This window comes from Muntiacus reevesi, chromosome 5, assembly GCF_963930625.1.
Source record: "Muntiacus reevesi chromosome 5, mMunRee1.1, whole genome shotgun sequence".
Lineage (NCBI taxonomy): Eukaryota > Metazoa > Chordata > Mammalia > Artiodactyla > Cervidae > Muntiacus > Muntiacus reevesi.
Window position 1 is genome coordinate 113,032,130 of NC_089253.1, and position 21,055 is coordinate 113,053,184.

The following is a 21,055-nucleotide window of genomic DNA, read 5'->3' on the forward strand; positions in this document are numbered from 1 at the left end:
AAAAACTCACAGGTGAGAATTACTTTCATTTTCTTTGATTGGGGTGTCTTATTAACTTGATTTTGTTAATACATAAAGAGGGGAATGACTCATTAATTGTATTCACAGACAGAAAAACAGTGACAATACCAATTTATTGTTTTACTATCACTATTGTTGCATTATGGACTAGAACACCCAAGTGAAGCAGTATATGAGAGGGAAATATTATTATAAGTAAATTGGTTAACTGGTGATGATTTAGAAACTTCTCTGCTCTATCTGCAATCTGTATTAGACTCTTCTATTCAGGTCTCTCTAAAAGCATCCCGTGTTGGCTAATAATTTTCATTGGATATATGGATTAAACTATCAAATAGTATCTTATTCCTCAAGTCCAAGGTCATGGGAGACAGATCATTTTCATGTGCTTAGAATACAGGAAAGGTGAAGTAGAAGTAGTGAAAAAGAGAATAGAAACCAACTGCACATAAAGGAAGAAAAATCAGTCATGAAAACATTAGAGTTTTCTTTTCTGCTTTTTAAGCCATGGATTTTGACAAGTAGCTACTTTCTTTTAGTTAATTCGGCAAGTTCTTAGGCTGTTCTTTTTTCTTACTTATCTAGTGATTAAATTACCTTATTATCTTCAGTCTAAATTTTTCAAAATTTTCATAATTAATGGTGAAGGATCTGAAACTTAATGACTAGTAATAATGCATGAGGTGGGATTGGACTTAAAGAGGCTGCTACATACAATCTTGCTCAGTTTCAGATGGGCCCACCTGTATTCCTTCTAACAAATCTTCTTGATGGGCAGGCCCAGTACATAGGATGAATAACAGTCTTCACACCTAATTCATCCTATATATTGAGGCAGGCTATGAAAGCAGGGTCTGTATTACCTAAGGTGGAGATTCTTGGAACTAGTAGGCTAATGTTGGAAATATTTTTGGAGGAACTAGGACAAAGCGAGGATAGCCAATTTGAATAGCCATCATTCGTCAAGGAGTCTATGTAAACAATGAGATCATAGGTAGGGAGCCAAACTGAATAGAATGTGGGCAATGGAGGTGATCTGACATCCATTCCAGAGAGGAAGGGACATACATGCAGTAGATTATTCACTATAAGGATGGCACTAAGTCAGCCTGATTTAGTAGGGCTGGAAAGAGGCGAACATCTGCCCATACATTAAAAAAAATTTAATTTATGTATTTTAATAGGAAGCTAATTACTTCACAATATAGCAGTGGGTTTTGCCATACATTCAGCTGAATCAGCCACGGGTGTACATGTGTCCTCCATCCTGAACCCCCTCCCACCTCCCTCCCCATCCCATCCCTCAGAGTCATCCCAGTGCACCAGCCCTGAGCACCCTGTCTCATGCATCGAACCTGGACTGGTGATCTATTTCACATATGGTAATATACATGCTTCAGTGCTATTCTCTCAAATCATCCCACCCTTGCCTTCTCCCACAGAGTCCAAAAGTCTGTTCTTTACATCTGTGTCTCTTTTGCTGTCTCGAATATAGGGTCATCATTACCATCTTTCTAAATTCCATATATATGCGTTAATATACTGTATTGGTGTTTTTCTTTCTGACTTACTTCACTCTGCATAATAGGCTCCAGTTTCATCCACCTCATTAGTACTGATTCAAATGTATTCTTTTTACAGCTTTCTTATCCATTCGTCTGCCACTGGACATTTAGGTTGTGTCCATGTCCTGGCTATTGTAAACAGTGCTTCAATGAACATTGGGGTATGTGTGTCTCTTTCAATTCTGGTTTCCTCGGTGTGTATGCCCAGCAGTGGGATTGCTGGGTCACACGGCAGTTCTATTTCCAGTTTTTAAAGGAATCTCCACACTGTTCTCCATAGTGACTGTACTAGTTTGCATTCCCACCAACAGTGTAAGAGGGTTCCCTTTTCTCCACACCCTCTCCAGCATTTATTGCTTGTAGACTTTTGGATAGCAGCCATCCTGACTGGCGTGTAATGGTACCTCATTGTGGTTTTGATTTGCATTTCTCTGATAATGAGTGATGTGGAGCATCTTTTCATGTGTTTGTTAGCCATCTGTATGTCTTCTTTGGAGAAATGTCTGCTTAGTTCTTTGGCCCACTTTTTGATTGGGTCATTTATTTTTCTGGAATTGAGCTGCATGAGCTGCTTGTTTATTTTTGAGATTAATTATTTGTCAATTACTTCGTTTGCCCATACATTTTGTTTGCTTTTTTTTTTTTTGCCATACTGTGTAGTATGTGGAAGCTCCCCAATAAGGGATCAAAACCATGCCCTCTGCAGTGGAAGCATGGCATTTCAAACCACTGGACCACCAAGGAAGTCCTCCCCGTATGTTTTAACCCTAATCATAACATACCCTGAAATTCTCTTTAAAAGCAGTTAATCAAAACTATTTTTGATTAAATGTTTTTAAAGATGTATGGATGTGAGAGTTGGACCATAAAGAAGGCTGAGTGCCAAAAAATTGATGCTTTCAAACTGTGGTGTTGAAGAAGATTCTTGAGAGTCCTTTGGACTGCAAGGAGATCAAACCAGTCAATCCTAAAGGAAATCAGTCCTGAATATTCATTGAAAGGACTGATGCTGACTGAAACTCCAATACTTTGGCCACCTGATCCGAAGAGCTGACTCATTAGAAAAGACCCTGATGCTGGGAAAGATTGAAGGCAGGTCAAGAAGGGGACAACAGAAGACAGGATGGTTGGATGACATCACCGACTCAGTGGACATGAGTTTGAGTAAACTCTGGGAGATGGGGAAGGACAGGGAAGCCTGGCGTGCTGGAGTCCATGGGTCTCAAAGAGTCAGACACAGCTAAGTGATTGAACAACAGAATCAAAACTTTTATCTTCAACAGGTTACACATTGTTGGCTTTCCCCTCCAAATACTGAGGTACAACTTTTATTATCAAACTGATCTGAGCATGATGAAGCTGCTTTTCAAAGGAGCCTTTCTTCACAAGAGTCTTAGGATGTGTGCCCTGCAAAACATACTCTTTCTTTACCTTGGGAAAAAGGTAAAAAAAAAAAAAAAAAAAAAAAAAGTAGTGTGCTCTCTATTCCTCCACTTAGCATACTTAATCTTTCAGAAATTCAGAATCTTCTTTGGAAAGCAAAAGATCTTGACTTTCTAAGACACCATAGACCTTTTTTTTTTTTTTTTTTTTTTTAGGAAGGAGAGATTGATGATATAGCAGTTTGAATTTATGGGAGAAAATGAAGACAAAAAGGAGTTGGATCTTGGGTTACAGAAAGCAAATAATCCAGAAGATTTAATGACGGCATGTGCAGAAGTTATATTCTTTGAAAATGTTTTAAAAGGGTGTGCTCAATATGAAAGATAAAACCTACAGCTTGATATACAGAGTGAAGTAAGTCAGAAAGAGAAAAACAATATTCATATATTAACGCATATATGGAATCTAGAGAAATGGTAGTGATGAACCTATCTGTGGGGAAGGAATAGAGACGCAGACATAGAGAACAAGCTTATGGACACAGTGGGGAAAGACAAGGTGCGATGAACTGAGAGAATAGCATTGAAACATATAGACTACCATATGTAAAGTAGACAGCTAATGGCAAATTACTGTGTAACAGAGGGAGCTCAACATGGTATTCTGTGACAACCTCCGAGGGGGGATGCAGTAGCCAGTGGGAGCAAGTTTCAAGAGAGAGGGGACATATGTATACTTATGGCTGATTCACACTGTTTTATGGCAGAAGCCAACACAGCACTGGAAAGCAATTATCCTCTAATTAAAAAGAAATTTAAAAAAGACCAAATTAGAAGATCCTGTGTTTGAAAAACAAGATATATTAAATGAATATGTCAGTCTTTAAAGACACTAATTGATTCTTATGGAATTTGGATAAATTTAATCTATATACCTTCTTTGTGACATCGGGTATTTGAAATTACTTTGCAGATTTCTGATTTAACCTGATTTGATTTTTTCCCCCCCTAAATCTCAACATGTGTATTACATGTTTTGGTATGTCTTTAATCTTAAATTTACAAACACGTGGTTATTAACTGGCCTTTGGTGTTTGGGGAGGAAATATTTAAATAGATTTCATTTTTAAAGTGGTCTAATAGTTCATCTCCAAAATGTATAGCCTATATTTTAGGTTCGTTATAAACTTTGCCTTTGTAAAGAGGAAAAAAAAAAATGCTCTGGCTTATTCATCTTTTCAATTGAGTTCTTGTTTAGAAAAAAAAGGAGGAAGCAGTAGCTACTTAAGGACAAGAAGTACTTTCAAACACACAGGCACACACAGCATCCATGAAATTTAGAGCTGGTTAATTTACATTTTCTTTGCGCGCGCTGGCTGACTTCAGACTCCTAGTTCTAAAAAGTAAACATTTACATTTAAGATGTTAGCTCCTCCGAGAACAGCGCTTTCCCTCCCTTCCTCTTTAATTCCACCTTAACGCATCTGCAAAGAGGAGAGGAAACCAGCCCACATTTTAGCCCCTCCCACCAAGGATAAGACTTGAACTTCTCTGTGGTCCCGGGCTAAGAAAGGATCCTGACGGAAAACCAGAGGCGTAAAGGAGCCCGACGGATCTCATTGTAACTCTGGGAACTGTAAGCAATCTATTTACTCTCCCCCCACCCCACCCCACCCCGCTCGCTCCAGGTCTGTCTCCCACTCTCGCTAACTTTTAGTTCCTACCTTGCTTGGAAGGAAGAAGGGACGGAGGCAAGGCTAGGGGTGACCGCTCTCTCCAAAGTCTGCCTGTCCTCTGCCTTTTGCAATGAGACACAGATCGGGGGCCTTAATTTCCTTCTAACAAATGCCAGTTTGCTTTCCGGGGTCTAGATGCACTGTGGAGTCCGAGATAAGGCGTTTCCTTCATTTACAGCCCGGAAAGAAAGCTAACGTTCAGAACCGCGGCGAGGTGGCTCTAGTTAGAGCTCCACGTGAGGCCGCCCGGTGGTGGCCAATGCCCATCGTCCTGCAACCTGCCGATTGACAGCCCTGAGGATCTTTAGCGAAGGAATTTATCCACTCATTTAAGGTTTAATTGAAGCACCGTCATTTCTGTCACTTATGCAAAGCGTACCTGGGTGTTTAACGTGTGGCAGTGTTATGCGAAAAGACAGACAACATTGAAAAACTAATCGTACAATGACTGGCCTTCTGATTCGTCCTTCTAAGTTATTGGACATGCCAGGAGGGCAGAGCTTGAAACTAGAGGTGGAAAAGATATGCTCAAATAAGAAAGTTAAGTTTTGAGTGTGAACACTATTTAGTAATTTTGTATTGAAAGCATTTGTTAAAAAAAATAAAAAAGCCACTTGGATTTGAAATGATAGTGGTTTAACTTATTTAAGTCTCCTATATTGTACTCACTTTAGTCTTAGAAATGACCTCAAAAAGTAAAACAAGAAATGGTCTTCAGGTTGGTTGATGACATAAGCACTTACTCATCTAAGGGAGATGGAGGTACTGGAGGCAGACCATTTGGGTGTATGTCAGTTTCAAGCTATGATATTTGCATGTATAACCTTTTGGATTCAAGGGGAATTTCTGTCTTTTTGTTTGTTTGTTTTGTTTTTATTTATTTATTTTTCATTTATTTTTATTAGTTGGAGGCTAATTACTTTACAATATTCTAGTGGTTTTTGTCATACATTGACATGAATCAGCCATGGATTTACATGTATTTCTGTTGCCCAAATTTGAAATTGTGGCCTAAGAGATGTTTGCAGGGAAGAGTAATGAAACAAATCTTGCTTAAGAGTCTTGGAATTATATTCCAGATATCTCTAGACCTTGCTGATCAAGTTGAATATTGGGATTAACCAACAGGTATTTGATTCTTTCATTGGGCAAAGAAAGAGTTACATTTTCATTTAAGCAATAATTGTGAAATGCACAGAGAAGTGTTTAATCTGCATTTGCTCAAAACTGCTTTACAAACTTCCTGTAGGGGAAGCACATTTCATGGGACAAGAAACTAAGAAATCTATTTAATAATTTTCCTTTTCTCAATTAAACATGAATGAAAAATATCTCAAAAGTGACTTGCAATGTTAATTTTTTTTTTTTTTTTTTACATTCTACATTTATCAGCTTCTTGCTAACAGTACCTGATAAAGCTTATCCCACAGAGGTAATTTGCCTGTGTTTTTAACCCATCAGCATCTTTCCTAGTGTTTGCTTAGAAAGCAAAGTCATAAAGACCAAATCATTTGCTTATTAAAAAAATATGTTTCAGGAATAAAAAAGAGGAAGACAGAATTAGCTGTGGTTCCATTTCCTCTCTTATGCCTTTTATTTACCATTAGTTTTTTCCTTCCTCTTGCTTGCAGAGTTAAGCTTTAGTCATTCTCAACTTCTTTTTTATTTTTCCAGACCCTTTAACAAATCTTATGAAAGCTATAGACCCCTTCCCCGAATAATGACATATGCTCCTGTAAAATGCACAAATTTTTAAACACCTTTAGGAATTTCAGATTCTCCAAATGATTCATGTCATGTGAAAACATAATATTTCTTAGAATTTTAGAGTTTTCTGACAGTATAAAATAATTAGCAAATTATTTCACATATAAATAAAGAACTGCCTTATAGTAAATATTGCATTTATTCACTTAGTGTTTCAGAATTCTAAATAATTAGTGTAATGGAAAAACTACTTGCCTGGAAATCAAATGACCTACATTCTAGACTCCACTCCAATAGTAATTAGCTGTACAATCTTAAGCTTACCATTTTTCTGTAACATCTGATATTTCTTATCACCAAATGCAATCAGTAAAACATAATAGGGAAGTAAGATACATGTTATTTTCTTAGTAGATTGTAGGAAGTCTATATTTGCAACTTTTGCTCCAAAATTCTTAATATTTCCCAGCATAATTATGTTTTATCATATTCTTATTTATTGCAAAGATAATTCATGCTTATTGGTTAAATCTTGTCAAATATAGAAATTACAAAGAAGAAAAGGAAAACTGTACATATAGTCCCCTAAGGGGTAACTACTTTTAAAATATCATTTATTCAATCAGAAATATTTTTTTAGTAACTAGCATGCATCAGCATAGAGACAAGGAACTCAAGTATATACATCTCTTTGTATTTCTAGACATTTTTCTATAATGCATTCATTCATATGTATATTTCACAAAGTTGTGATCACACTTGTTAAAAGATAAACTGAGGCATATTAAAAATTTTTTAGTTTATTTGAAGAAAAAGTGATCGGCGTGGTGCAGTGTCCAACCATAAGTGGTTGGGGGTGCTTCACTGACTCTATGTGAGGGAGAGATTTTATAGAGGAAAAGCAGAAGCAGAGTAAGGAATTTATTGATTGGCTACAGCTTAAAGCTTAGTAGGCTGTTTCTGAATGATTGTCCTTAGTTTTTGAGTTTGTAACTTTGAGGCATTTACTGGCTTAGATTTTGGTTTGCTGATGCAGGTTGTGGTGGCATTAGGGTCACCTTAGTCTAGTGACATCCGTGTTTAATTAATTTAACGCGCTGTTCATGCTGTTTCGTAACATGCTTCTCCTCAATCATGAAATTTTCTCTCCAGACATTTTTATAGTCTTTAGTTTTCCTTTAATATTCATTCATATAATAAACAAATATTACTGAGCCCTCCTATGTGTCAGGCACTATGCAAGTGATGGCAATCTAGCCATGAGCCAGAGAGTATGGATCTAAGATCTAATTTTTTGTTGATGGAAATTCTGTGTTGGCTGATTATAAATTGCTAGATCTTTATATGAATTAAATTTTTCTGCTGTTCTTAATAGTGTTTCACTTAGGACCTCTGAGTATAAATGTTTGTTTATTTCATTTGGATAGATTTTTAAAAATTTTTTTGTTTGTTTATTTATTTTCGGTTGTGCGGGGTCTTCATTGCTGTGTGCCAGCTTTCTCTAGTTGCAGCGAGCAGGGGCTACTCTTGGTTGCAGCGTTTGGGCTTCTCACTGGCGGGGCCTCTCTCGTTGTGGAGCACAGGCTCCGGAGCATGAGGGCTCAGTAGTTGCAGCTCTGGGGCTTCAGCACTCATGGCGCACCGGCTTAGTTGCTCTGTGGCATGTGGAATCTTCTGGACAGGGATCGAACCAGTCTCCCCTGCGTTGGTAGCTGGATTCTTATCTCCTGTGCCACCAGGGAAGTCCTGGATAGATTCTTGAAATGTATTTTTCAAGTTCTATTAAAAGTTCTCCTAAGGACAGGTGAGATCGTTAAGTCAAAAGCTTTATCAAAATGTTCTTTTGTCAACTGTAAAAGATTAATAATAATATTTATTGAGTATCTAGAGGATTTAAAAAATATTCAGCAAACTATTGGGGAATGCTAGTTTTATTTTTGTCATCTTTCTGTTGATAAATATTGTATCCGTTTATAAATAGAAAAAGAGTATAATTTCCCTAAGCCAACATGATGTTAATATTCAAACAGAACAAATAACAGAAAATCAAAAAACTGAAACAAATGTTATATGAAAATAGTTTCTTGTTTAAATTTGCATTTCTTTCAGAAATAAGATTGAACGGTTTTCATGGCAGCCTCTTCTGTGTCTGTGTTTATGAATTGCCTCTTTTAATATGATTTTTAAATCTTTTTTTTCAGTTTTAATTTCTAATATGGTAAATATCAATGGATATCACTTATATAATCAAAGGCCCTTTCAGGTCCTCAATAATTCTGAAATGGAAATAGAAATTCTGTAAACATTGCTTTTTTCGAGTTTAGAGGATTGTTCATATTGTTTCCTGATAACTTTTCTTAAAACGTGGGTGAGATGCATAGAAAAATGAAAGCAAGTTATTTTTATTCTCATAGACTGTCATTTTCTACAAAATCAGGGAAGTAGAAGAGGTTTCCGAGAAGAGGGCCAAAACTTTTGTAGAATCTCCCACAGCTTTAGGAACGTCCAGACTTGCTTAATGCAGAGAAGATGGAGACAGGACTAAGGGTTATAGATGATTCTTTCTAAAGGCTCTGTAAGAGAAACGGTGTCCATGTTTGTCAAGAACCAATTTAGAAACAATGAATTTAAGCTTTAGCCATTCATCTTCTACTCCTTGGCCGCTAGGGCAGTGACAGTTGGGAGAACCAAAGAGTTGGTTCTGGAGTTCTTTCCAAAGAAAACAGTGCAACAGAGCTGATTTTGTTGCTGTCTTTTGATCCCACCACACACCTGAGAAAAAGAGATGTGCCCAAATTTTGCTACCCTTGCCAGTGTGTGATTCTCACTTATTTTTGGATTCTCTTTGATTCCTGGTCCACCCTTAGAACATTCTTTGAAAATATAATTTATTTTTCCATCATGCAAATATAAAATAAGCTTAAATAACTCAGTGCTCTCCATAAGCTGGTTTATGAAGCTGCACCACCAGCTTGATTGCTTACTGAATGAGTTGCAATAGCTTTAGTGAAGCTCAGCAATCATCTGTAAGTGATCCCTGGCAGAGTTTAGTAACCACTGAGTCAAAGATGAAGGGCTGAGACCACGTTGCACTCATTTCCCTTTCTTTCCCTTTTCACAGGGAGGTGGAGTGCACTTGTAAATCAGTTGCTCCCTTTTCCTTAATCTTCCTCATTTGCTTGACTTCTGAGGTCTGCAGGGAAGTTTATGCATTTTAGGTAATAGTCTGTTTTGAGTTAGAAAACAAATACCCATAATATGTGTGATTTCAGTCTTCCATAATATGAAAACCTCATTTTTATAACACCGAGCTTTGTTTTTCATTTTATTTAATTTACAAGTTATTTTCTGATTACCTAGTTTGAAACAAAATATCAGAGGGACAATAATACCTTTTGTTTGCATAGCATTTTGTGGTTTATAAAGAGATTGCTTAAAAACTTTGTTTACATAATAACCACGTAAATTAGCAGAGCAGATATTCACATTTTACAAATGTGAAAGAGGTGTTGTTGGACAGTTAAATACCGAAAGTCTCTTGTATACAAACCTTCAAGTTGTGAACTTGCAAAGATGCGAGCATATGTCACAGCCCCTGTATGTCAGCTGTCATACCATACTACCGTACATTTCAAAGTACTATACAGTAAGATTTAAAATGTTTTCTTTATTTTGTGCTGGTTTTTTATGTACATATTATTTGTGTGACAAATATTATTCATATAAACCCGTTACAGTACAGTACTATATAGTCACTTGTGTTAATTGGGTACCTAGGCTAACTTTGTTGGATTTATGCATATGTTGTTAGAATAGAACTAGTTCATATGTTGGGGACTTGCTCTAGCTTACTTAGTCTTATGATTTTCATTTTGATATATTTTGTATGCTTCAATTGACTAATTGATTGGTTTATATTTCCAGTTTTGATGCATGTTATTTAAGGCTGTCAACCTCTTCCTGTTTGTGTTAACATCAGAAAAATTATAGGGGGAGAACTAGAAAGTCCACATCCCAACAGTTCCCCTATTACCTATTCTGTTCTTATAATGGGATTACTGATTAACATAATAGAGGAAGTTGCATAAACGTTTAAGAATGATTGAAGAAGTAGTATATGATTTATTTATTTGTTGAATTAGCTCCTTTTTAATTAAAATTTTTTTTCCTTTTTTTCCCCCTCATTTAATTAATTTATTTTTGCCTGAGGTACCACAGGGCATGTGGAATATTGTTTTTCTGACTAGGGATTGAATTTGCACCCTTTGCATTGGAAGCACAGAGTCTTAACCACTGGACTGCCAGGGAAGTCTCAAGAAGTATTATATAATTTAGAATTTCTTACTTTGTAACTATTTAGCATTGTATAGAGATATATACTACTTTAAGAAAATAGGGTATATGCAGTTTAATCCAAAAATACAAAATAGACTTATTATGAGTTGTGCAAAAAACACTAATTCTACCGAAGGTTTTACTTTTATTTGGTAATAGAGCATTCTTTTAGAATATTCTGAGTACAACCTGCAGAACCTATAGTTCTTTTGGCCTTATTAACATTGGTGGTTAGCTTAAAGCATTTGTATCAAAATAGTTACTCTGACTTTGGATTTATCATTTGTATGAAAAACTCATCATTATTTTACCTTTCCAAACAACTCAGTAGCTTACCTAAACTAGATTTTTTTTTTTTCTGGAGTAAAAATCAGCTTTAGTTATAGAGTGGCTTATTATTACACACATATATATAAAACTTCATCATAAATAATACACAGCAGATCATGTTTGACTGCTAGATGAAACTGCACTTGACGTGTTAGGTCAGCAGGTAGCTCCTGAATTTTGGTCAGTAAACTGACACGCTTCCTATTTGCCCCATACTTTTATGTCCACAGCTTCAACAAAATAACTAAGTTGAGTGTCATACCTCAGCAGTAAATTGAGACATTAGACCCTTTATGTATTCTTGCGAGATTCTTGCACTTGTAATTGTAGAAGAGACAGTGTCTGCCTGGGATTGTTTAAGGGGAGATAAATGGTGTCTGTAAGTTTTCTTCAGCCTCTTCTTGGCATGCTGTATCTTAATTCCCCAATCAGGAATCAAACTGATTCCTCCTGCAGTGGAAGCGTTGGAGTCTTAACCACTGGAATGCCAGAATGTCCCCAGGCGCTCATTTTTTATTTCTTGAAACAAAAAGGTAGCCCATTTTGTGGTCTTTTTATATGTAGTTGATGCAATATCATGTGAGTATTATGATGCAATATTATGTGAGAGTGAATGTGTGTATACATGCTCAGTCGTGTCCAACTCTTTCCAACCCCATGGACTGTAGCCTGCTAAGCTCCTCTGTCCATGGAATTTTCCAGGCAAGAATACTGGAGGGAGTTGCCATTTCCTTCTCCAGGTGTTCTTCCCCACCCAGGGATCAAACTCATGTCTCTTGTGTCTTCTGCATTAGCAGGCAGATTCTTTACCATTAGCACCACCTGTCCAGTAAGGAAAGTAACTTAGAGCAAATAAGTAAGAATTTCTAGAACAGCATCCTGGGGGAAAGTATCTAGAGATGCATATGGTTATGAGGATATACTAGATTCCTGCGTTTTTAATTAAGATTTCTTAGTATCCATCAATCCCTGTTATTATCTACTACTTACAGATATCAACTTTCTTTCCATGCAACTGTCATGAAGAAGTGGCAGATGAGTTTAAAACTGGTCGAGGTTATATGAACTTAGATCTCAAAGAGACAATTTTAGGGAATTTCTGTAGTTCATGGAACAGTTTTCAAAATCATTGCTTTCAGTGTGAATGGGAATTCATGTTCAAATATAACTTCAGAATATCATTATATCATTGATAAGTGTGCTCTTAACATATTTTAGACTGATTTCTCACAGCAAAAATTCTAATTTAAAAAGATTTCTTAATTAAAAATTTAGTTGCAAAATATTAAGATGTGTGGTACTTATTTTTTGAGGCAGTGACAACCAGGGGTTTATATTTAAAATATATAAAAGTTCACAGTGTTTATATGAGATTTTTTTCTTATTTTTTATCACTAATGACCCCTCTGTTGTCAGTGAAAAGCAATAAAAGAACCAGTTTTGTGAGACTCATTCAGTGTTTGCAGAAAATTTTACTATCTGCTTAAATTATGTGTTAAATTGATAAATTGACTTGGTTGATTAATACCTTATGAGCTATTGTCACAATAAAAAGAGCAGTCTTGTAGAAATTATAATTTTCTGTGAAGAAAAGAATTTCTAGATACTGTTCATGAATATGATTTGATCCCTGGGTTGGGACAGTCCCCTGGAGGAGGGCATGGCAACCCACTCCAGTATTCTTCTCTGGAGAATTCCAGGGAAGAGCTGGAGCCTGGTGGGCTACAGCCCATGGGGTGGCAAAGAGTCGGACAGGACTGAAGTGACTTAGCACACACACACATTCATTAGTATGTGTAACATACCTAAGAAAAGAGTAGGAAATATGTACCTTTTTTTAATTCTTAGAAGAAGAAGAGGTATTAGAGAAAGCATCTTAGATAGTCTGTACTCTCTTTTTCACTTAAGAATTTTGCCTGCTGGTCAAGGGGAAAAAAAGGCAGATGCTAGTATTATCCAGGAATGTTTGATTTCTGGGCTATGCACATTTTTTCCTTAACGAATTCAGTATGTTTCAATTAGTACTAACTACATGCTAGGTACTGTGCTACGTTTATGACATACCTGAATAAAGAGTTAATTCCTTCTTGGAGGAGAGAGATAATAATTCAGCAAATGATATATAATAAGAGGAGCAAATGGACTTTATTAATACAGGCTAACCTGGGGAGGTGAAGGAAAGGTTTCCTGGGGAGGTAAAATTTAAACTGGGATGTGAGGGTTGAGAAGCCAGGTATGAAAGAGAAAGGGATTGAGGGTGGTGGAGCTCAGATGGGAGCTTTAGACAGAGAACAACATTTGCAAATAAGCCTGCAAAGGAACAACCAAGAAATCCAATGGAAAACCAGTAGTTAGGATGATGTCATGGAACCAAGGAAGCAAAGTGGTTCCAGAGAAACAGGATGGGAAAGTTGACAACCACATTTGAAAACTTGGAAGTCATTCAGTTCAGTTCAGTTCAGTTACTCAGTCGTGTCCGACTCTTTGCGACCCCATGAATCGCAGCACGCCAGCCCTCCTTGTCCATCACCAACTCCCAGAGTCTATCCAAATCCATGTCCATCGAGTCTGTGATGCCATCCAGCCATCTCATCCTCTGTCATCCCCTTCTCCTCCTGCCCCCAATCCCTCCCAGCATCAGGGTCTTTTCCAATGAGTCAACTCATCACATCAGGTGGTCAAAGTATTGGAGTTCCAGCTTCAACATCAGTTCTTCCAATGAACACCCAGGACTGATCTCCTTTAGGATGGACTGGTTGGATCTCCTTGCAGTCCAAGGGACTCTCCAGAGTCTTCTCCAACACCACAGTTCAAAAGCATCAATTTTTTGGTGCTCAGCTTTCTTTATAGTCCAACTCTCACATCCATACATGACCACTGGGAAAAACCATAGCCTTGACTAGACAGACCTTTGTTGGCAAAGTATTGTCTCTGGTTTTTAACTTGCTATCTAGGTTGGTCATAACTTTCCTTCCAAGGATAAGTGCCTTTTAGTTTTATGGAAGTCATTAGTGGTCTTAATAAGAGCAGTTCCAGTGAAGTGGTGGGGATTCAATAAGATGGCAGAGGAGAATGGAAGTAAGGACTCTGAGGACATGGATAGATACACCGTGAGCAAATGGCCCTTTCAAGAAATCTGTCCATGAAACACAACATAAAAATGGAGACATACTCTTGGCAGAAACTTGAGAAGTTATGCTGGGGCATCTTTGGTACTGACGTGGTCATAGAGTGTAGAAGTGGGAGTTTGTCTTTTGAGAGACACCAGAATGTTCACTGGTGGAAGAAGGGAGTAGAAAAACATCCAGGGAGAAGGCAATCTTCAATACTAGAAAACAGGTCAGAAGGGATTGTTTTTCAGCTTTATTTGGTAATTTATTGATATTTTAATAGTAACCATAATTGTTAAAGCAAGTGGTGTATTCCTACTATTTTTTTTTAAAGTGGAAACATGAAGGGAAAAGGAATGTGAAGTCAGGGGGAGGGTAACAAAGTTTACCCATCAGATGATCTAGTAGAAAGTAAAGTTTGATACCTTAGAAAAGAAAAGCATGGCCATTAGAGGGAAGTACCTGAGGAAAACAGAGGGATTTTGTGTTCAGAAGCCACCCATGGGTCACAACAGGAGGAGGAACTCTGCCTCCTTCATGACAGGAGGAAGGAGAACCCGAGTGCCTGGCAGAGGAGTTTGCAGAGTCGCTGGTGGGAAGATGGGGAACTTCCCCCTGCCACCTTCTGCTTCTTCAGTGAAGGGAAATGAGGTCACAGCCAAGAGTGAGGATGGGGTCAGGTGATAGACTGGAAGGGGAGAAGAAAGTCTTTCTAGTGTTGGCATACAAGGGCCCCAGAACAATTTAGAAAGATGCTGTGTAGTCGTGAGAATGTCTCTGAGATTTGAGAAAGTGAACCTAAGATTAAAAACCAGTTTGCCAGGTTAGGTGGTTTTTCCCCAGCTATGTTTAAATGCTAGGAGCAAGCCTAGAGAAGCCAGAATGGCCTTAAGTTTTTCTGGAGAGGTTTGTTTTGTTTTGTTTTGTTTCAGCTGAAGTGGAAGAAATCTAGAAAGAGTGAAAGAAAATCTAGAAATCCTTAAAATAAACCATCAAATACACAAAGCAAGCAAAACAAAACACCTTAAACAAAAATACATAGAAATTCATGAGCTTGTAGAATACACATCCTTTTTTCTAGGGTAATTATTAACTAGTAGGGAGTAGTCACAAATTAGCCTGATTTCCAGCATCTGATTGGCAAGGATTGAGTCTTTGTTCTTTTAAACTCTTGGATTCTGGGCCTAGCCAACTGGTAGGCCTGGTTCTCTACTTCAGAGACTTTACCTATTTCCAGGAGCCACCCTGCTGGGCTCTTTTTCCTTCCTAATTGATAGATTGTTAAGTTCTAAATGTTTAACTGTTGCCTTGCCCACCTTTCTTGGATGTCTTGCTGGGTTCTTGTGTATGGTTTATATCTTACTCCTCAACTCCTGCAAGCTCCTAAGGCCACCTCAGTGCTCCCTTGAAGACAGTGGTTATAGACTTGGAAGCATTACAACTGTGCAATGTAAAGAGAGCTGAAACATTTAGTAATTGTAATCCACCATTGAAAAGAACGGTCTTTTCATGTACACACTGCTGTATTTAGAATGGATAACCAACAAGGATCTACTGGACAGCACAGGGAACTCTGCTCAATGTTACGGAGGCAGCCTGGATGGGATGGGAGTTGGAGGGAGAATGGATACATGTATACATATGGCTGAGTCCCTCCGCTGTTCACCGTGAACTATCACAACATTGTTATCAGCTATATCCCAATATGAAATAAAAAGTTTTATAAAGATTAAATAAAAAGAAATACTGACTCTTGTATTTCCTCAAAGTTTAAAAAAATCTCATTTTAATGAATTTTTGATTCAATAGTCATTTTTCATAAATACTTTTATTGAAGTGCTCTAGTTTTATGCTGCTGATGGCTAGGTGCTTCCATGAATGGAAGCAGTGAATCTGTGTGTGTCAGGCTGGGCAGGGAGATATGGAGAGGAAGCTCGCTGTGATCAGATGAACTTGAGTTTGCTTCTGGCTTGGATGTTTCTCAGATGCACTGCCTGGCACTCAGGAGATGCCTCTTTGTCCTCCTTCCCTCCCTGTTTCAATGACACATGTCTAACATGTGTTGGAAAGTCATCCTGGACTTTATTCCTGGTGCTGCCCATATTTCCTTAGGCTGTGGTATAGTTATCAAACTTCTTCCTGTCCAAAATGAAGGGAGGAGAGTAACTTTGCTTTTGGTAATTTTGCATTTTCACAAACCCACTGAGGCTTTATATCTCATGAGCAGAAGCTCAACTGAAACATTCTTATCAGTTTTATTAATGTTCCTGTCTCTGTTCTCTGCTGTTAATCAAAGGTTGAGGAAATGTAAACTTCTTAATTTGGAGCAAATGAGTATTTCTAGTTCATTTCAACCTATGCTTATTATGTCTGTGTGTGTTAGCCGCTCAGTCATGTCTGACTCTTTGCAACCCCACAGACAGCAGCCCTCCAGCCTCCTCTGTCCATGGGCTTTTCCAGGCAAGAATACCAGAGGGGGTTGCCATTTCCTTTTCCATGTGCTTATTATATGTAACCCCTAAACATTCAGGTTGGGTTTACATGTTTATTTCAGTGCTAGCAGGGGTAATACAAAAGCAGTTTTGTTTTCTATTGTTCTACCCCTTATAGTTGTGTAAGTTCTTTTGTCTTCAAAAATTTTACGCTGAACTTTAGAATTACATGGGTATACTCCACAGAGGTAGCGAGAGAAAATGCACGCCTTCAAAGCATGTATAAATACCATTTAAGAGGCCTACTACACGGCATAGATTCCATGTATTTCAATGTAATTGGTTTCCTTTGTAACCTAGTGTTTTTATTTTAAGACTTTTTCAGTGTCAGACTATATCATGGGATCTGTAGGCTTCACCAGACTGCCAAAGAAATCCAAGACACAAAACATATTGAGGGCTCCTGAGAATTCCTCCTCAGATGCATACTTCCTATGAACAGAGTTCTTAATCCTGCAAAAGACTAAATTTTTGAATTATTTCAAAAGTGAATTGTCATTTACAGTGTCTTGAAGCCCCTTCTAAAACTTCTTACAACCTGAAAACAGAATGATGAACTTGAATTCATATTAAATGTTACACAATCCAGGATTTGTAGAATGCTCATGTCATGGTTCGTGGTTTAGCTTCCCAGTAACCCATGAGATGGGTGGGTATACCATGCCTCTGATCTTCCACAACTCCTGCTATTTTTTCTTTCATTTTTTTTCCCTTTCGAGATCATAGTCAGCATCCCAGTTTTAATTGTGAGATCAACCTCAGTGGCTGCTTTAAATAGTTACAGTGTGAGTTGAAAAGTAAAACTTCTCCAGAATGTTATAACTCATCCAGTAATAAAATGGCTTTCGTGAAACACTGAAGCCAGCATGACGGTTTTCCTGGGGGTTTTCCCTGGACTGTTTTCTTTAGAAAAAGATATGGCTTTCCCTGCTGTGGCAATCTTGAGTACGTCATAAAAAGAGGCAGCAATTACGGAGGGAGTGGAGCCCTCAACAAAACACAGATATGTCTAGGGGGACATATTTGCAAACTGTCTGGTCTGGAGAAATAAATGCACTTTTCAAAACCCATTTCTTTTCCTGGCATTTTTTGCCACGTTGTTAGGTATAGTTAAGAAGTGTTAATACTGATTCCTCTCCGTGATCTGTTTCTTTTAAACAAAAGGTGGAACATTTTCTGAAAATGAGCATAATATAGTTTGTTCAATGTCAGTGAGGCATTATTCCATAGTGGTCTGTGTGGGGAAGAAAATTTTTAAAAACTTTTTTTTCATATTTTATTTTTGGAGTACAGTTGCTTTACAATATGATAGTAGTTTCTGTTGTACATCAAAGTGAACCAGCTATATGTATACAGGTATTTCTTCCCTCTTAAGCTTCCTTCTCCACCTCCACCTCCCCTCATCCCATGACTTAAGATCATTACAGAGCACCAAGTTGAACTCTCTTGTTGTGCTATATAGCAGGCTCCCACTAGCTGTCTATTTTACTCATGGTAGTGTATATATGTCGGGGCTACTCTCAAGTCATCCCATCCTCCCCTTCCCTTTCTGTGTCCACACATCCGTTGTCTACATCTGCGTCTCTATTCCTGACCTGCAAATAGATTGATCTGTACAATTTTTCTAGATTCCATATATATATATATGTATATATATACATATATGATGTTTTTCTCTTTCTGACTTACTTCACTCTGTATGATAGACTCTAGGTCCATTGTGAGAAGAGGAATTTTTAAAAAACCATCCATGTAGGATTTGTAAGTCAGCATCTAATAACTATGATTCAAATCTAAAAGAGTGTAAAAGATGAAAATGACTCTTTTCAAGCTTTATTTAACCAATCACCGAGAGAAACTCAGTTATTCTTCTCCTTCAGATTCATATCTTAAGCCTGCTTCACACCACCAAAAAATAGCTTAGCAACTTAAAATAGTGGTCAAACTAAGTTGTATATAAATGCTCTTTTAATTTTGGCTCTACTACCTTTTTAGCCTGAGTGTTTGGGGGTGGGGGTGGAGGGAGAGGAGAGAGAGGGATGCCGAAAGGGTGTAAAGGGCCCCAGCTGGAGAGTGCAAGATGAGTTCAGCTGTCTCCCTAACTGGGTGAACTCTAGGTTTGTTTATATCTTTAGACCTCAGCTTACAAATGAGCACACGGTCTGTCTAGGTGGTGATTATGACTGCTTCTTTTTTGTGATCTTAAAATAGAGCCCAAGTGGCTCCTTATTTTTTGTCACCAAAGAGGTGAAACAATGGAAAAATAACAGTAAACTGTGAGGAGACATTATTGCTTTTTTGTAATGCAGCGTGTGAAACTGGGCTAGCCAGTTTTCTGGTCCTTAAAATAGTTTTGCACTTCCCATTCATGAAGGGGTAAAATAAATTACATCATGCATTGTGTCTCACTTAAGTACACTCTGTGTGTGTGTGTGTGTGTGTGTGTGTGTGTGTGTGTGTGTGTGTGCACGCGCACATGTGCACCTATGGGGTGTGCTTTCAAAGTAACCGGATGAGGGAGGCTGGTCTATCTAAACAATGCTCTCTTCTTTATCTCCTCACAGTGCTAGTTTAGGTGCCTATTTTATGACATCTGGACCTCTCTGCTGGTTGTTCCTCCCTTCTCAAATGCCACCTTTTTCCATTAACAACTGTATGCTTATTTGTTTATCTGTTGCATTTATATTACTGAACTGTGATGTTGACTAATTTGTGCCCTTCCCAATTCATATGTTAAAGTCCTAACCACCACCCCCGACCCAAGCCCTGAGAATGTGATAGCTTTTGGAGATTAGGTCTTTAAAGAGATGACGAGTTAAACGAGGCCCCCAGGGTGGGCCCCCATCAGACTGACTGGTGTTATAAGAAGGGGCTTCCCTGGTGACTCAGACGGTAAACAATCTGCATGCAATGCAAGAGACCTGGATTTGATCCCTACGTCGGGAAGATCCCCTGGAGAAGGGTATGGCAACCCACTCCAGTATTCTTGCCTGGAGAATTCCAGGCAAGAGGACAGAGGAGCCTCGTGGACTATGGTTCATGGGGTGGCAAAGATTTGGACGCTCAAAGAGACACCAGGGGAACATGGGTACAGAGGAAAGACCACATGTGGATTCAGGGAGAAGATGGCATCTTCAAACCAAGAAGAAAGGCATCAGAAGAAGCCAAACCTGGGACTTCCCTGGTGGTCCAGTGGTTAAGAATTCACCTTCCTATGCAGGGCACATGGGTTCAATCCTTGGTTAGCGAGCTAAGACCCCACATGCTGTAGGGCAAGTGAATCTGTGTACTGCAAGTGTTGATCCCTTGCAGTCTAGAGCCCTTGCGCCACAGGAGAAGCCAGAGCTACAACTAGAGACTCTCGTGTACTGCAATTAACATACAGCAGAGCCACAAAACCACACGCCTGCTGGGCGTTTTGATCTCAGTCATCTGGCCTCTAAATCTGTCAGAACATACCTTTCTGTTGTTTAAGCCATGTCGGTTGTGGTGCTATATTCCAGTAGCCCTGGCAAATGAACACAAGGTGTCACTCCCACTGTGTCCCCTTTCTCTGCCTGTGCTGTGGGCTCTTCTGTAGAATGGCAGGAAGATGTGGAAAGAGACTTTGGTATGAGTTAGAGGGTTAGGATTCTAGGGCCAGCTCAACATTGGTCAGCCGGATGAGCTGGGAAACATTTCTTAGTCTTTCTGGAAGTCAGTATTCTCTTGTAGAGTATATGGGGGCCCATCTGCCTCAGTCTGAGCTGTCAGTGATTTTTAAACTGATTTTAAACACTCACCCTTTATTTCTAAAATGGCAATAGCAATCCCTCTCTAATTATGAAGACAAAACAAGGTGGTATATATAAATCACTTAGCACAGCATCCCTGGCATCTAGCAAATGTTTAATGTGAACTTTGAAGACTAAGTATTTAAATTACTAATTGCTGAGTTATTTTCCGGCTTGTCATCCCAGGTTCTATGATTAAGTTCTCCTTCTTCTTAATTATTACTCAACGCAGAACCTCATCTATGGTTTAATCAGTTTTCCCCTGTACTCCATACAAATTCCCAAGTTTGTTCATTCATCCTTTAATAAATATTAGTTGGGTGATCACTTGTGGTCCAACAAAAATACAGGGAGAAGGAGACAGAATTTTCCTCTTGTTGCTCACAGCTTGAGGAGACCTGCCCTCTAATCATGGTAGTAGAGTACATAATGCTGTGGTAAGAGATATCCAGGAAAAATCCAGGGTCCTAACCATGGAGATAAAAGAGACGGTTCACTTCAGAGAGTGAGTTTATGCAGAACCCTGAAGGACAGGCAGAGGCTATGCTGAACTGAAGGCATGTGGGGGAGGGAGTCCCTGGTAGTCCAGTGGTTAAAACTCTGT

The 21,055-nt window shown here is 38.4% G+C and overlaps 1 protein-coding gene across 2 annotated transcripts in view; it reads left to right on the plus strand.

The window, feature by feature from the left end:
- The first annotated feature begins 4,499 nt into the window (after window positions 1-4,499).
- Window positions 4,500-21,055, plus strand: part of PLA2G4A (phospholipase A2 group IVA) — a 160,990-nt gene continuing 144,434 nt past the window's right edge. Inside the window, exons 1-2 of one of the 2 annotated variants that reach the window (XM_065937206.1) lie at window positions 4,506-4,604; window positions 4,840-5,038. The gene's annotated coding sequence lies outside the window, so the exon portion shown is untranslated. Of the gene's footprint in view, window positions 4,605-4,839; window positions 5,039-21,055 lie in introns of both variants that reach the window. The other variant, XM_065937205.1, reaches the window with a different exon arrangement.